Source organism: Nomia melanderi, chromosome 12 (genome assembly GCF_051020985.1).
Source record: "Nomia melanderi isolate GNS246 chromosome 12, iyNomMela1, whole genome shotgun sequence".
NCBI classification, from domain to species: Eukaryota; Metazoa; Arthropoda; class Insecta; order Hymenoptera; family Halictidae; genus Nomia; species Nomia melanderi.
Window position 1 is genome coordinate 5,686,687 of NC_135010.1, and position 17,475 is coordinate 5,704,161.

Consider the following 17,475-nt stretch of genomic DNA (forward strand, 5'->3'; position numbering starts at 1 on the left):
GATGAACCATTCGTGACCAAATTATTTAATTAATTTTGAACCAATTGACGTGTTACTGTTTAGTAATTGTTTTCTGCGGAGCAAAATAGTTCATTATTTTATTAATTACGTTGTAATTATATTATAATATTGGTGGGTTTTACGATAAATTCTCTTCTTGATCGAGTGAATTTAAGTCAACATTGTTTTACGGTTTAGAAACTTTAAAAATGTAAAATTGATGGATTTGGAATAACAGTCTGTGTGTTCTTGTAGCATTTTGTTAATCCTATATTTGTAGATAGAATAACATATATTTTTTATGAAGCGGTTTAAAAATTGAGAACATCGTGGATGCTCGAAAAATAATAGAGACAGATAACCGTACGATTTCCGTCCAATCCGCAGAATTCTATTGCTGTCCGTTCACGGAGCATAAAAGAAAATCACTTCTCTTCAAGTTCTCGGGGTCTCGACATATCCCAGGCTCAAGTGCACGATGAAAGTAGTCCAATCGATGTGCTTTGATGTAGCGTGGAGGAAGGTTAAAAAGTTGTCGAAGGTGAAAGTCTCCGGTGTGTATTCGGGAATTTCTCGCATCTGAATTTCTACCTGGCTGATCTGGAATATCTGGAGCAGCTCCTGTGCATCCTCTCAATATTATATATACGAATCTCAATGGAAATGTATACATTTATAATATAAATTTCTATGAACGCACGTAGAATATAATTTTCCCCCTTAATTAAAAGAACTTTAAATCACATTTATTATTAATCAAATATTTCAAATTTTCATTTACAAACAAATGTTGATCCAACTTTGTCAAGGAGTTTTATTATATTTCCAATTCTACTGAACTTCAATATCTCCGTGAATCATAATTTTCCCGACTTCCGAATTTCAATAAAAATTCATACTATAAAAATCTAATTTCTACAAAACTATGTCGAATATAACTCTTCCTTTTCAATTAAAAGAATTCCAAGTCACATACCATCAATCATTGTCCTTTCAAAAAAATTTTAATTAGATTTCATTAAAACATTCGCATAGGAAATGACAAATTTTGAACTAAAACAACATTGCACAGCAATTTTCCTTGAATATTGGTTTGAAAAGCACATGAACAAATAATCCTTTTTTTCTGTTACCCTGTACCATTCTCCTTTTCTATTCACCACTCGTGAAGAATAGGAACTTTAATCCGTAGACTGACCTAACCCAAGCCGCAGAACAGGATTCTGGTCCTATAGAATTGCACACCGCGAGAGGTTGAATCCGTCCCGAATGGAATTATGATGCACCTAGCGAAAAATTCGACATAAACGGTTCCGGGCCGATAAGAGGCCGGCATAGTCGTGCCAGTTGATTGTGCACCGATTGATCGAGACTCTGAAAAACACGAACCCCTCGGCGGGGCTTCTAGGCTTTTCTAACGCTTCGTTCTAGCGTACCTAGACGCTCTGCGTGTAGGGGTCTCCTTACTGTCACGGCTTCAATCCTTTTTACTTGAAAGTTTTTCGCTAGAAATATTCAACATTCCTCTATTAGACACGCGCGACATTCTTTGCAACTAACCAATGAAATGACATACATAAATTCACATTAGGTTTACCAAGATACTACTAAAACAAATACTGGTAGCAAATTCTTTTGAAGCATTGATCATCGATAATTCTTCGTTCTTGCGTTTCACTATTTATTTTCGAACTTCTTCGATATTTCTTCCATTTCCGTGATACTTCTAAAGTTCTAACCACTAAAATTAACATTAATTACCAAGCAATTAGAACAACTTATTTAGCATTTCCTCTAAAACCTAGAAAAGGTTTCTTGAGATTAAAGTTATTTTACCATTTCTCACGGAAGAGTTTTAATAATTGCGAAACAGAAATATTCAAACAGCTGATTTTGATGCGTCTGGTAATATTAGTGCTAAGAAATTGGTTATACAATTTGTCAGCGTTATCTAACGAATATTATTAGCTCTCATTGTCGCTTCCCTCAACAACGCAATTATTGAGACTTCAGTTGGTTTGTAATTCAGTTTGTGTATTGCTAAATCAGTTTCTCTAGTACTTTTTTTAGAGAAGCATCTCTAATCTGTTGAAGAACTGGAAAAAATGAAATCGGGAATGGGCCATTTTGATCCATCCGATAGTTCTAGTGTTAATGCCTCGAAATAGTCCGTGCCTGAAAGTCGCGCCCCCTGTGCAAGTTATTACGTGAACATTACGAAATTCTCCGTGTTGACGGCTCGTTAAAATAATGGCGAACAATGAGCGGAGACAGTTCTTCGGCTAGAAATTATTTTTAGACTCGACAGGAAGACTTTCTTGAATGCCGAACGTCCTCGTTGCCGCGCGGCGGCACGTTCTCTTTGCATCGCCTCAATGAATTATGCATCGTTTTTCTTCTCGTTATTTTCTGAAACGATCCCCACTGCAGAACGTTTTACAGGCGGAGGAAATAGTTAGCGGATCGACTGGTTGAAATTAACTCCTCCGTGGATCTAACTCATCGATTCTTCGGCGTAAAGATAGCAAAAAAGAGTAGATAAAATTTTTTATAAGTTTATCTCGTTGGATAACTAGATCTTTTAATCCTTTGCCATACATTATATCGAGTCAGACTCGTGATGGAGTTCTCAAACGGAAGTTATAAGAATTGTATGTTACGCAATTATTTTGGGTTTTAATTAAATAGTATTTTTCTATTGCTATTTGTTATGTTTTGGAGTAAAGGTGGGTACAGGTGAATTAGGGATTTTCCTGTGTTTCTTTTTTTTATTTTTATTTAAGTCAATTATTAAGATCAAAGTTATCCTAGTGATTTTAATCTGCCCAATCTTTAATCATGGTTGTTGGCAAATATTAAAATTGAGAAGGGAGAGAAATTCATTTGTCAAAATGATTAACTCTAGTTAAAGAGCAGACACACTTGATGAAATTACATACGTGAAAGGTCAATTACTGTTTTGGCACTAAAATTTGGAAATGGAATTAATCACTTTGACTCGTGAACGACTCGGACACACGTGAAGCGAAGATCGGCAGCAACAGTACTGTCCGTTGCAGCAAACCTGGCACTCTCGTCTGAGTGGCCAGAGTCGAAGGCGCACGCCTTGCCCACATGGATTTTCGGCTTTGGCATATGATTCGCTGATGCGTTCACGCACACTACTCGGGTCGCGCGACAAAGAACGTGAAGAGCCGTTTACGGACTCACAATTGGATTTCTCGGAGCAATTGCTTCTGTTCCTATGACGTCACGAGTGCCAGGTTCATTGCAACGAATGGCACCAAAGAAACTGTATTTCTTCGCGAATTACGCGATATGACGGAATCATTACTTAACCCTCTATGGGCCGAATTTTGTTTCGCGACTATAACAAAGTTCATTCAGTATGAAGTTAATAAATATCAACCTACAAATACAAATGAACTATACTCAACAGTCTTAACAATCTTATTAAAACAAACATTTTATAACTTACGAAATTACAATGACGTACGTTTATGTTTGTGTGTATACAAATTTAAGTTGATTAATTATTTAACTTCATTCTTCGCTTTACGCTAAAAATTAAATAAATTAATTTAAGCCAGTATATCGATGTGTGACTTCAAAGTCACACTGGCCTATAGAGGCTTAGCTGTGCCCGAGTAAATGAGGGGAAAGCTGCTAAAATCGGGGAAATTTATGAAAAGTAAAGTTGATTAAGTTAGCATTCAAAGGGGAGCTTGAACGTGAAATATTTTCAGATGTACCGCGGCGCACCAACAAAATGGCGGACACCGTTTTCCTCGATCGCGCGACAGGATGCAATATTTACGACCCGCAGACTACACTTGTCACGTTAACTTCTATCGGAATTAACAACGAACCCGTCGTGTGACATTATTTATGAATTGGAAAGCACCGCTGATAACCTATATTGAACACGCGGAATCGTATATTTCGATGTCAGTCGTCGCGTCTAGGTAGATTAAGGCACGTTTGCGCTGGCTAGTCTATTTCTGGCGTCTATTTCCTTAGAATTTCCTAACGTCACCGGCGTTTTACGGTCGGACCCTTGAAGAAAAAGATTGTAGCAGCGAAGTCAAGGTGTTTTATCAGCGATCGCTTCGATTCCACTATCTATGTTCCCTAGAACTTCAGTATCTTGTCTCGAAACATCTAAGAAGTAGAATTTAGTCGGTATAAGCAGATAAAGGCGTGTTATCACTTTTCGATTCGCTTTGAGTATGCGTTCTCTTTGAAATGTTTTTTATTTGGAATATTTCATTGAGGAAACTTGGAAAAAAATAAATGTGACACATCTGAATTCTCAGAGTGAATCGGATATTTTTTATTGTACGAACAAAACTTCGGTGCCGTATAATTTTCCATTGACTGTATCGCAGATACGAAAATGCTGGTGCCTATTAATACACTTGGCGTGTCGCAGATAAAAAATGAGCTGGAAGAATGCTTATTATTCAGTCCATTATCTTGAGGAAGGTCAATGCACGACCTTGTTCGTTCTCGAGTTTTCCTCTTATCTGTCACTTTGCGTCGGTCTCGCGTCTCGATAATCGTGACCATCAATTGCCGCTTCTCTTTCTCATAATGATTATGAAGTTTGCAATGGGCAAGATAAACAGGAATTGAAACCGTGATTCAAGAATGCGAATTTCAGGGAAGAGTTTATTTTAATCCTTGATACACTGATAACTTGTCGTGATATTATATTATTTTATACTTTGATCAATTAACACGTTGATGGTCAAATTAATATCTACTGAATTTCCTGTCTGAACGAAGATCGATGCTTAATTAGAAAGGGTACACTAGCAGTGTTTGTTTTATTAATAACCATCGTGGTTACTATATTGGGCACAGTATAACCTTTTAATGAAACATTTAGAAAAAAGTGCAGCAAAAAAGAGCTGTTAACTTTTAGAGTGTAACAGCTTGCGTCATGACTTTAAATAACAGCTTGCATAAAATTGTTTTCTTTTTATCAAAAGGAAAGAAGATCGTGATTATGAGAACCGTTGGTAGCGAATGCGATAAAATCTATAAAGCAACGAATGTTGCAATAATTATCTGTATATCATCATGAAAAATAATTTTGTGTATTTATATCAATTTGTATTTCTGGATTTAACGTAACTGAAACATACATTAAAATCTTAGTTAGTTACAAAATAGTTACAATACTAACTACACATTAGCTAACATGGTTACAAATATATTTTCCTTTTCTTAAAGATAGCTGTTATTAGTCATTATTTTCGTGAATTCATTATTGTTAGTAAGGTTAAAAGTATAAGAAATAGTATTTGTTATATTTCAGTACAAGATATGCGCACAATATCTCTTTCTTCAATTGCGTAGAACATATACGTTTATGGCATTTACTTCACTTTCATTTATACTTCTTATCGTTCTCATTAAGAATGTGAGACCTTGCTCGCTTTAAAACCGATAACGGTTTTCTTACTTAGTTCGGATTTTTCGCCAATTGCTTCAATTAGCCTAAAAAGTGTGTACGCAATATTACATTTTCATTTTTCAAACCAGTGGATCAATTACCAGTTTATTTCTCTTGCTATTACACGGGTTACTGAAAATAGATTACTCCGTCGACTGATTGACGGTAGGAATTAATAATAATCGCGATCGGAGTAACAATTAAAATTAAATTAAAATCATTTTTATTTTCATTTAACACTGCTCACATACAATTCCCGTAAGAGAGTTTCCAGTAAATTAGTTACAATTGTATTCATACAATCATATCTATAAAACAATTCTAGATACCATTACAAACGTTGTATTACTAGTATTTAATTAATCCAAAAATATTTCAGGAAAATCATTATTTCCCAATAACTCAAAAATAGAAGTTACACACTATTACTTCAAGCCGCTGTTCTATCACATTGACATTTAACACGTTGGATACCATGGGGGTCACCGGTAACCTCAACCAAATATAATCACTATAATTTATTCGATTAAACAATGATTACTTAAACACTTCTCTATATTACAAATAATACCACCTAATGCAGTGACATTCGACAAGATAATCCTGCAATAATAATAACGTAATTCAATTACATAAGTTGACGCTACATTATTTTCATTTTGTATATTTTTCCTGGCATAATCGTGCGGCGCTGAACGTGTTAAAATTAACTCGAAAAAATAACAATTGTTCGTGCTTAAGCGACGTTCAAACCTTTCGCTATTCGGCGTGAATGACGTCACGAGGCGGCAGAGCGGCGTGATTGGTCGCCGACTGGGCAAAACGTCACGGTCGCGATGGTGGGGTTGAAGCGCGCGTCCCGGCCGGCGGGGAAGCGGGGGACGGTCGGGCGCGCGAGAGGAGGGCAGAGAGCGGCCGCGGCGTTGTGCTATTTTCATCGGCGCGCTACCGCTGGCCCAGATTCGATGCGACCGTCACGACGTGTACGTGATACCCGAATCTGTCCGCGAGTTCGCTGGGCCTCCCGGCTTGTCCATCCACTTTTGCGAGCATCCGTGACTCCGGAACCGTTCCCCAGGATCGTATCGACCATCGGCTGGTATCCGTGAATCCGTCGATAAAACAGTGAACCCCGAGTCTAAACTGGTGTAGAAGTTCCGTAATAAACTCTCCTGCCACTTGTGGCCGGTTCCTGTTCTCCCCGCGAATCGAGAGCGCAGTCTCTCTCTATCTCTCTCTCGTATGACCTGGCGGAACCACGCGGAGTGTAATCCGTAGTCGTGTACACGCTATCTTCCCACGGCAGTGTACACCGAAGTGCACGTAAGATGTGACTCCCTGGTCAGTGTCGTTGTGTTCTCCCCCGCGCTAGTTTGCCGAACATCAACTACCGTGCGACGCGAGTTCGCATCGCCTCCGCCCCGTTACCAGCCGCATCTCGCCTTTTGTGCTTTTTCTCGTACGCTGAAAAGTTTCACGCTTCCCGAGAGCCACACAGAACAGCCGCGCGGCACGGCACCGATCCAGACTCGTTTGGTTCCCCATCAAATGAACCCAAGGTACGTCTAGCTACGGAATGTTCATGGCTGTGAGAACTTGGTTCCGTCACGTGGCCGAATTTTCGCCGATTACACGCTCGGCGGCTCATTCAAGCCTCGGTTCGTATCGCGCCGCCTCGGGATCGAACAGGTCGCACGCGCATTCCTTGGCATTGCGAACAGCATCGGCGCGGACCATTGCCAGGCGGCGATTATTAAACTGGCTTGTGTAAATGAAAACCTGTTACGACACGGGGCAATTTGTCACGCGACTTTTTGCCCGTTCTGGCGTATCGCACCGCGTATAGGTTAGCCTGATCTCTGTTGCAACTTCAGGGCATGCTTCGAAGGACGTGATGAGATCGTTCAGCGTCGAGGGTATATTTTGACAGTTGATTTGCAACACGGTTTCTTTGAAGTCTGGTAGCGTTAATGCTTTGGCTCAATAATTCTTTTTCGTTCTTTTGTTTTACCTGCTCTTTTTATGGGTCTCGTAATCGTCTTCGCGAGTAACATTAACGATACAACTGACATGTCTTTAAAGTGATTGATAAGTACTCGTAAAACTTATGAGAGCTCGTATTTTTTTTAAGTTCGTACATGAGGTTCATTACATTATGCAAATAAAACTGTTAATTTTTTAAATAATTATGAATGTAAATACGTTTATGCCTTGAGTAATTGCAAATTGAGAAAATTGAAATCACTCGTTTGACTATTGCAGTAGTTCTAGTGTTGAAAAAAGAAGAAGTAAATAGACACGCGAATGGAGTGCACTACTGTGACCCCCTCCGCTTGCATTCCTTTCGCGTTGTTTCTTTTTCAACCGCTCTCTCGCGATCCTGGCATGATTTATTTGGGATAACAAAGAACAAATATTAGTTATCGTACTACTGACGAGGTAACTTTGGATTAACACATTGAATATCGCACGATTTTATAAAAAAAAATGCACAAAATGGGAAAAATATGATATGAAATCATTTGATTAAGTTGCATTATTATTATTGCATGTTGTCCTGGCTGAATGTCACAAAATTAGGTAACATTATTTATAATATAGGAATGTTTCCAAATAATCGTCGTTTCGTTGAGTGAACTATAGTAATTTAATATGGTTGGGGATCACCGGTGACCCCCAAAGCATTCAACGTATTAAAGAAAAATAAATTGTTTCGAAAAAATTGATTTTTACCGACTGTTTGAAGTTATGAATTCGAGGGATATTAGCCATGAAATTAAAACTCATTTTCGATCGAGGAAGTTACCTCACTGTCCGAGTAAACCAGGTCTGCTCTCGACGTTTTCCCCCGCATGTCATGGTTCTAAAACCGCCGTTGTGGCGTAGTAAGGTGTGTGTGATCGATCGACCGATTTTTCTCTCCAGCCTGCCTCGTTTATTGCTAAATGTAGAGCCGGCACGTGGGAGGATACGTGTCCGTAACCGTGTCCGTTCGCCGTTTATCAGGCGAAGTTACGAATTGCTACAGTCTGGCCGAGTCAATCGGCAACCATGTCTACTATTTTTATCGACGTTTCTCTCTCCAGGCACATTGAACTTACGCATGACCCGTAACGACGCGAAAGTTGGGCAACGCGAACGTCTCGTTGTCTCTGAATGGCGCGTGATGTCACTAGATTCTTGTCCCTAGGAACTTCCACATTCATTGTTCTTTCACTTTCTTAGAGTCGAATATTTTTCGTTGCAATTTCGAATTTTTATACAAAAGAATTTTGTAGAACTATTAAGCAATGTTTGTTCGCTTCGCGAACAGATAATTTATAAAAGTTGATGTGGGACTTTTTATTTCAACACGTTCGCTGCCAGCGCTTATTTCGGTGACGGTTTTCTCAATTATAATATCTTCTAAACAAAATATTAGAAAATTGAAACTGAAAGGAGTCATTGAATTCCTAAATATAATATCTTAGTTTATAATTTCTAATAACAATATCTATAGGATTAATCTCATTTTCATTGTGTAAAATATAGGATTACTGTTGAGATAGATTCTAACATATTCCATTTTTTTCTATAAGAAGAAGTAAATCTGTTACACTCTCTTTGAAACGTAACAATCAATTTAATAAAAATATTAAAACAAGATTTATTGTTAAAGAAAATGAAAGTGCTTCAGTTTCGAGGAACCAAGAAAATATAAACATTCCTTGATACTTTGATCACGGTTTGGTACGTATCTTTAAAGTTTAAACTAGAAATACAGATGTTCTTATTACTAAAATTTCTAAGCATACCGAAGTTACTCAATTGATCCGTATCGTTAGTGGTATGGCGCTTAACGACGCGACCAACAGCGATCATTATGCAAGTAGCAATCTCTATGCTGTAGCTAGCTGTGACGCAAAATTCAATTGCATTAGAGGTTGTTTGCGGCGCATACAGCGTTTTGGTAGACTCAGTACGGAAGCTGACTACCTTGGAACACAGCAACGGGCACACCTGCGGACGTTACGTTGGTAACATAATCGTCTTAGAAATCGCGTTCCCAGCAGGTGACCTTGGCTCGCGCCAGAACTTGTGAATTTCAGCTCGACGGCTATTTTCGAGCCGAACAGACGTTCGTAATCGCCGGACATGGTATTCTTCTTTTTCTTTTCTTTTCATTTTGCATCAGTGTTAACAATTCCTTCGTTCCACGAAAGAATTCCGTCCTAACTCAACCCTAGGCTTACCATGGAATCGTATGACGCTAAAACGTCCATAAACATGGATAGACGTTATTGAGATAGGAAAATTGAAACCCCAGAAATTTATTCAGTAATTTTTTTTTACCTTTTTAATTCTTTTCTAGACACGTCACTCGATCATCGCGCGATGACACGCGACAGGTACGTGATGCTCGGCTCTTCTCGCGTTGGGAAATCGTTTTGCGCTCGACCTAGTCCTGTTAACCCTAGCAAGACTGAAGGGGATGCCTTTCAAACCTCTGAATTGTAAAATAATTTAACGAATATTTCGCTTATTTCTCATAGAGTATTTCAAGAAAATCATTTATATCTTTGAAATTGATAGTGGAGAATTAATTTTATTTTAATGAAGATATTATTTTTTCAAGAATGATGATAACGGAAATATTAGTTATCTTAGATAAGGCGCTATCCAAGGTTTACTTTTTAAAGGGGTATGTGTATCTTCAGTTCAGGTGTATACTGAATAAATCTCACAAAATTACGTAAACAAAATTTATGATCAAAAAGTTATTGACCAATGTTCATCATTTACTTTAACTATAAACTCCATTGCATCGTAAGCAGTTTTAAAGATGTTCTTATTAAAATAAATAACCAGCAATTGTAACAATTGAAAGCTGTTTTCCTTTTTGTAAAAATGCTTTTTTAACTTTCGATTTGCGTTTTCAATTTTTCACGTATCGAAAAGCCCATTCGAATTTTTCATGTTATTGTTGAACCTTACACTCGAACCGCAAACATCCCTATACGATGCAGCTCAATACAAACTCCTAAATAAAATTTAAACTCCGACCTATTTCACATCGTTATTGGAAAAACAACATGGACAGAAACGAAAGTTAAAATCACAATGCGTGGTGAAACGTTTAAAACCGTTGGACCAGCCGGTTGTATTTTAAATATTTAACTTCTAAATATTTGAAAAATACATGTCACATTTTAAGTATTTAAAATGTAAATATTTGAAAAATAAATGTAACATTTTAAACATTTAAAAATATACACCATATCGAAATAGCCTTAATCAAATTTCTGAAACAGTTTGTGATAACGTATCCAATTTGTATTCAATATTTCAATAAAATTATCAATTATCGTCGAAGTGATCTTCGTTAGATAGGGCCCGAGATTTGTGCCATTCTAAATCGAATTCCAGAACACTGACGCCATTTCCATGGTATATTTAGCCCCAACGATTCCCTACTCCCATGAAGAAACATTTGACAAGAATATCAATTATATGAACCATTATGCAAATTGGCAGACCTGTTGAAACCTATCAAGAAGTTCAGTGTTTGAACTATAGAACTCGTCGCTGAGAGGTTCAGGCCTGTTAGGCACGCTGTACAGTCGCCGGTGTCTATAGCCGAGAAATGTTTCAAATTCTTCGAACCAACTGAACGACATTACCGCCGCGAACTGGTTCGATGACATAATTTCTTTGGCGTCAAACTGGAACAAACGAACTAAGAGCGTGCCGGAGAGACTTGCGATTGAATAATCGTTTCTTGTGCGTGCGTAGAACCTTCGACCGGTTGCTTGACAGCCGCAGTTTGTTTCTAACCATCAAGGATTATGACATTCGAGTTGTCAACTTGACTGACTGTCTTTGCGCTGATTTGATGAGATTATTAGAACCAGCATAGAATTATTTGCAGCGAAATTCATATGGCAATATGGATGGACATATGATACTATCCGAAAATATTCGATTACTGTTTAATTATAGTAGAAAATTAAAGTATGCTTCAATTAATCATAACAATGTATTATTATATTAAATCATACTAAAATTAATTATTACAGAAAATAGACTAAAGCAATATTAGAATATTTATTTCCAGTGTTCAACCATTTTCATATAAAATGTTTCTAAACATAAAATATTTGGAGTAATTACTTGAAAGGTATTAACATATTCGTTACTTTAATATTTTATGCTTAAATCGTTTCAAATTGTTTAAATATTTATTACTATTAAATTTTGTGTAGATGTATCTTACTGGAGTTGTTGTCGCGTCGATATTAAATTTATTTAATTTTTATTTGATAATTTTCGTTACGTTTGAATATATTTCTTTAAATCAATTATTTTACTACGCACGCGCTATCGAGATAAAAATTACGTATCTGTTCTGACGGTCCGGATTAATGTAAGATCTCTACCCCGGATTAGCGCCACCCCTCCTACCGTTGCTCCTTTTATTCGAAACGTTCCGCACAAAGAAATCCTACAACAAACAACGAAAGACAGAATAACATCCGGATTAGCGCAATTATTCAGCATTAAAGCACATAAAATTATGCCCGGTATTATCTTTACTGCCGCGGTATCAAGCAATTAACAGAAACGAACATATTTATTCATCGAAACGCAACGCGCGTACTAACTCGCCGCGCAATTCTTTCCACCGAAACGAAACGGAAAATTCCTCTCGATTTCCTCGTTCACTTTCGATCTTTCTCTTCGTTGGCGCCGTTTACCTTCGAGTTTCTACGAACTTCTCGAAATCCCGTTTTTCTTGGAACGAAAACCGCGTTACTCGAAGTACAGTATGACCTCGTTCAACGTTGTTTTTCTTTCGAATTCTATATTTTTCACAGATTCATTATAGCGTGATTTTTCGGCCAGTTATACTCGCACAATACATGTTACGAAATAAAACAAAGAAATATGGTATATTTTTTTTTACTCACTGCCCTGTTTCACCTATCCCCGTTATATGCGTGTTAAGATGACCTCGTTCAACGCTGTCTCATTTAAGGCTTGGTGGTTTTCGAACGTATCCCTCGCGTAAAATGGATTCTTAATACGTTTGTTATATTGTACTTTACTGGTGTTTTGATAATTTATCGATAGAATTATTTGAATGATCCTGATATATTAACACGTTGACTGCCATGAAAACCTTCAGAGTTTTATGTATTACTTATTTTTTAGCAGCAAAGATAAAGTATAAGATAAGTTACTTATTATTTGGTATCGCAATTCTTAAGGCAGTCAACGCGTTAACGGCAAATCATATAACTAAATGCAATTTCTTCGAGCTGTGGCCAATCAGTAGTCTTAGTATATCGGTGTGGGATGAATTGGTGTCTAGCGAGACAAGGGCAAGAACAAAAGGGGTTTTCAAAAGTGTTTTGTTTATAGTTTTAACAAATTACCTATATCCACAATGGCGAATAGCAAATTCTCATGACAAATAAAATGAGAACTGACCAATGAAACCCATAACCTTCAAACTAGCCATCAAATGATCGCCTAGCACTACCCTTAAGGATGACCTGATGTTTACCTAAACAAAGGCAAGAGGGATCTTCCAAAACGTGATTTGTTGATAGTTTTGATTAGTTACTTTCATTCACATTAACAAGTATCATACTATCGAAAGTGAAATGAAAACAAATAAAAACTATTCAATTAAACCAGCTGTCCTCAGCCTAGTCGCCACCTCGCAGCTTCATTTCGCGGAAAGTCGCGAGAGATCGCGGTGAACTGTGACAAAGAGCGAAGCTTCGGTGTCCCGTGTTACATTTATAGATCAAGGGGTGGCGCGACGGGGGTTGCTCGGTAAACACGTGCTTCCCGAATAAATATAGCGCATTCCAAATGTCAGGATCATGTGCATCGGCCTCGTGGATACGCGTTTCCGAGAAAACGGGACGCACAAGTTATCGCTTGTCCGGTGACGTTGTGTATTTTCATTTGATGGACGATCCTACGATGTTTGAGCGAAGAAGACCGGGGAAAATTGATTGTGTTGATCGATCGATCGGTTTCTGCGAAAATATTCCCGACCAAGCTATCTTCCTATTATTAGTGACGTATTTAGTGTTGGCTGATGTTGGTTTCTCAAATATGGAGTATGTACTTGAAAGTTTTCAGTATATTTCAAAACTTTTGAATCCGTTGTTACATGATTTTCTTTGCCATCGTGTTTATTAGATTTATTTTATTATTAACCCCTTTACTGCTGATCAGAATAACAAATTGTTAGAAAAAGTAGATTTGTGTTTTACATTAGTTTGTAGTATATAGTAAAACAAGCATTGAAGTACCGTCTACTTGTCTTGTCTAAATATGCTTCATAGAAGCAGTCTTACAATATACTTTTTTTCTATTTGTTTATTCGTTATAGTAATATTAATATAATTAATTATCAATGTTACAAAAATAGTTTCAGGTTGCCACATTATTCGTTATCAGTCTCGTGGTAGGATATTCATGGTGTAACGTTAATAAATTAATTTGACTAAATTTTATACGGCAATTATGCTAATTTTGAATGTGAACAAATATAAAGACGCGAAGTTAATGTCTCAATAAATTTATGGTACTGTAATTACATGAATGGCTGGTTTACGATACATGGAAAGATAATTCATTTACCGGGACAGCAGCAAGCATGAAATTCTACTATTTAATCTTGATTATTGTATTTATTAACGAGTAGTATAGTTTGCGGATCTCATTCACTCAATGTTACAAATACAATGTTATACCTTTTTATTTTTAGTGAAAGCATTACTATTTATTAATAATATTACTAACAGTTTCTAAGAAATGTAGATTAACATTAATTTCGTCAAGTCTTCCTGTACTCCATTACCATATATATTTTTGCATTTAAATTAATATAAACTGCAGACATTAAAATTGTGCGAATACAATTATATTCCTTCCAATCATAATTATCACAAAACTGTACCAGATTTGTTAAACTATTTTCTTAATACGTTGAATGCCATGGGGGTCACCGGAGACCCCCAATCAAGTCAAATTACTATGGTTCACTTAATTAAACGATGATTATTTGGAAACATTTCTATATTATAAATAATGCTACCTAGCGCGATGACTGATTCAGCTAGACGAATCACTAATAATAATGCAATTCAATCAAATGATTTAATATTATATCTCTTCCATTTTCTATATTTTTTTCTCTATGTAATCCCGCGGCATTCAACGTGTTAAATTATTTTCTTAATTCTATCAATAAGTAAACATTCATTTCCATATTTATTCCAAATATTTACTGCAATCATTGATCGCGTAAAGATGAACGAACACATAATTAATAGAAAACGTACAATCATCGATATGTACTTCACAATCTTGTTCAAACGAAAAGAAAAAAAACGATGATATCGAACGATCTTGAAATTAATCTTGTTCTTCTATTAAACCGATTGTATCTAGCAAATTATTTTCTTTGGACCGATTGTAAGCTCATAGAGCTTATCTAGGCGATTCGCTGTGTATCGACAATTACTGAATCAATATTTTACCGCCGCCTAGAGGATTTACGAGTGTTCCGTAAAAGAAATCGCGGCTGATAATAGTTCAGCGAGGTACGTTCAATTCATCGCACCCTCGAATTCTTCATGGTCACGACCAGGATTACGTAATGAATCACGAAATTAATATAGATACTAAAGGAGAGACTGTCTTCGTGTCTCGCGGAGCGACGCTATTTCCGGTGGACGTCCGAGGAACTAGGGAATAAGGCGCGTCCCGATTCAATGCGCCCGCCATTAATTTCCGACGAGCGTCGTTTCCACCTCTGAAAAGCGTGGAAGGTGTACGCTAATGAATTAATTAGCAAAGAGTGGATGAAACGCACGGAATGCGAGTAAAATATAATTATGCGCCCTAAAAGTTCATGGAACTCCGAACTGAAAAGCGTTTTTGCCAGTGTTTTCTTGAAATTGAATTATTAATTTACCCAATTACAGATTTACCCTTTTAAATTACTTTCTTTAACCCTTAATTACCGCGGTTGGCCTCGTGAACTAAAAAAAAAGATTTTAGCCATGAAATGTGCATTCATGAAATAAATGAATAAATCTGATTGAAATTGATATCCGTTGATTCATTTCTCCGCTTTAATTGATAAGGAGGATGCATTAAGAAAAATGATAAATAAAAATTTTGTTTCGTTTTTCTTTCAGAATAATTCTTTGATCATATTTTAAAGTGTATGTTGCTTTCGCGGACCAACAGTAGTGGAAGTTTCTGTCGCCTTGGTAGTGAAGGGTTGAAAATAAATCCAGGGCATTAGTTTTTAAATTAAAAACATGGTTGGAAATTTTAAAGGTATTTTACCTGTTTAGAAAAAAGTTATGCAATATTTAAACTTCTTGCATTGAAGAATTGTAATTTTAATATTTGAAATTAGTGAAATGTATAGGCAAAATAATGATTATTTTTCAACCTTTTGTTTAATTTTAAGGATGGAAATTTATGTAGATTTAAACGAGACGGAATCGTCTACTAGAAATTTAATGAAACGTAATGAATTAAGAAAACTACGTATGATATTGTTTCGTTTCAAAATTGAAATTGTTTAACCAAATTTAGAATTAGAAACTAATGCATTTTACATTTTCCAAATCAAGGTATTTACTACACAGTAAAACTGAAGATTAATTAATGTAATTAAAGTTATTTTTTCGTACAATCTTGTCGAAATTTTCCTCGCGCAGCTTTTATTTGTGACAGATACGACTTACAATAAACTTCTCACAAGCCGCCAGGGAAATTCCTTTTCGTCATAGGTGTTTTCCTTTCGCGCTGCCCGATAAATTCTTTTCGTCGCCGATACTACCCAATGAACTCGTGACCCGCGATTCCCCTTGTCTCTCGTTTATTATTATCCACGTCCACGACCTCAATGATCGACAATGAATTTCCTTGTTTCGTGCACTTCGCCGATAGCATCGAAATTTAGTAATTTGTTCCAACGCTCAATTTCATAGATGAGAATTTTTCAAATTTCGAAAAACTCTTTCCGTAAAAATCCGAATCATGCATCGAAATCTTGAATATTGGAAAACAAAACATGCTAGAAAAGAAAAGAAACTTTGATACTCAAAAAGAAACAATTTCGTGCAACACGAAAGCAAGATAAACATTTGTTATTTCTCATAAAAGCCACAGACAGGTAAAAATGAAATAAAAATCCTGTAAAATCATTATCAAAGTATTTATCTCTTTATATTTTATATTGGCCTCCATAAATATGTATTATGTAAGTGCATAAAATCTGTAGCGATTAGATTTCCAGTGCATTTTCAATACAACCATCGTTCCACGAACCATAAAATGAACGTAACATAATTTAATCAATTCGCACTGTCGTCATAGCTTCATCAAAAAATTTTAAATGTCTTAAACGTCGGTCGGATAAACCAGTTTTTACTAAATCTTCATTGATTAACACAGTGACTCTTCGTATCAAGCCACCAAGCGAAACATTGTGCGTCCGATTAATTGGCAATATCCTTCGTTTTCTTTTTCGCCACTTTTCAAATAATTCGCATCGTATATTTTTGTCGTTTTACATATTTTACGTAAGCTCGATTTTGCAATTGGCTCAACCACTTTATTTGCGTACATTCTGATTAGCGGTTGTTACGCGGATCAACGAGTAACAGCCTCGTTTCTTTCAAGATCATCAGACGCACTTGAATTTTGTTCCCGATTCTTCTTTCTCAGAAGTTTTTCCCCTTTTCTTCGTTTACAACGAACGTAGTATGTAATTTGTAAATAAATTCTGACAGACTATGCAAATTCTATACTGTCTAGTAATTGAACCGTATCTCCTCGCGCTGCACGCTTCGATTTATATCCGGTCCATTGATGAAGCAGCTCTGTTTACCGTAATTACGTATGATAGCGCATAATTATATATTCGTATAATTAGGGAAACAATTAAAAAATGCGTTGTCTAGCAGGTACTATGCTTAGAAATAAAATAG

At 36.5% G+C, this 17,475-nt stretch overlaps 1 protein-coding gene across 2 annotated transcripts in view; it reads left to right on the forward strand.

Moving 5' to 3' along the window:
• LOC116426139 (PRL-1 phosphatase) overlaps positions 1-17,475 on the forward strand; it is a 78,480-nt gene that overhangs the window by 39,266 nt on the left and 21,739 nt on the right. Inside the window, exon 1 of one of the 2 annotated variants that reach the window (XM_031974680.2) lies at positions 6,411-7,020. The exons of the other annotated variant lie outside the window; for it this stretch is intronic. The gene's annotated coding sequence lies outside the window, so the exon portion shown is untranslated. Of the gene's footprint in view, positions 1-6,410; positions 7,021-17,475 lie in introns of those variants that run through there. 2 annotated transcript variants of the gene reach the window in all.